Consider the following 1,084-nt stretch of genomic DNA (forward strand, 5'->3'; position numbering starts at 1 on the left):
AATATAACTCTTGGCTCTTCTCTAACACCTACTGCCAATTCATCATGGTTTTCACCAACCAGGCGCTTTGCCTTTGGATTTTATGAACAAAACAATGGCTACGCTGTTGGAATCTCAATCGTCAGTATGCCTAACAAGACAGCAGTGTGGACAGCAAACAGGAACAGTCCTGTTGTCCCGAGCAACGCTGTCTTGCTCTTAAATAATGATGGAAGGCTCATTGTGCAAGTAGGAAGCCAGGAAAACTCTGTCATCAATCCCTCTCGAGCCATTGCTTCAGCTTCCATGCTGGACACGGGAAACTTTGTGCTCTATGATTCTGATCGCAATGTCATTTGGCAAAGTTTTGACAATCCAACAAACACACTTTTACCTGGTCAGCATATATCAGCTGGACAAGAGCTGTTCTCGAGTGCCTCGGAAGCAGATGATTCTTTCGGGATTTTCCGTCTCAAAATGCAAGATGATGGGTACCTTGTTCAGTATCCTGTCAATACACCATATACTGCCCCATATGCTTACTACGAATCCCACATCAGTGGAGTAGGGAATAATGTTTCACTGAATCTTGATGATGACGGCCTCCTCTACTTGCTCAATTCCAACAATAGTCTAAAAAATCTAACCAGAGGAGGCTACCGTAGAGAAAGGACCATCATCTATATGATGAAAATTGATGCTGATGGTATTTTTCGAGTTTATTCACATTCTCTGAACCAACAGAACAGCTCACCGATTTGGTCATCAACAGATGATAGGTGTGATCCAAAAGGCCTTTGTGGGCTCAATGGTTTTTGCACCAATATAGATGCTCAAGCTAAATGTATGTGTCTTCCGGGATTTGACTTTGTAATGCCAGGAAATTGGAGCGCAGGCTGTGAAAGGAATTTCCCCACAGAAACCTGTCAGTTAAAGGAGAACACTTCCAAATACTATGACATGAGAACAGTTGAAAACACAGCATGGGAAGATAGTTCTTATGTTATTTTTGCCGTAACGACCAAGGGAGATTGTGAACAAGCCTGTCTACAGGATTGTAACTGTGAGGCTGCTCTGTTCAAAGACAGAGAATGTAGAAAGCAAA

General features: G+C 42.7%; 1 pseudogene; it reads left to right on the forward strand.

The window, feature by feature from the left end:
• The first annotated feature begins 3 nt into the window (after window positions 1-3).
• LOC102604860 (G-type lectin S-receptor-like serine/threonine-protein kinase SD2-2) overlaps window positions 4-1,084 on the forward strand; it is a 3,270-nt pseudogene continuing 2,189 nt past the window's right edge.

Source organism: Solanum tuberosum, unplaced genomic scaffold (assembly GCF_000226075.1).
Source record: "Solanum tuberosum cultivar DM 1-3 516 R44 unplaced genomic scaffold, SolTub_3.0 scf00131, whole genome shotgun sequence".
In the NCBI taxonomy this organism is placed as follows: Eukaryota; Viridiplantae; Streptophyta; class Magnoliopsida; order Solanales; family Solanaceae; genus Solanum; species Solanum tuberosum.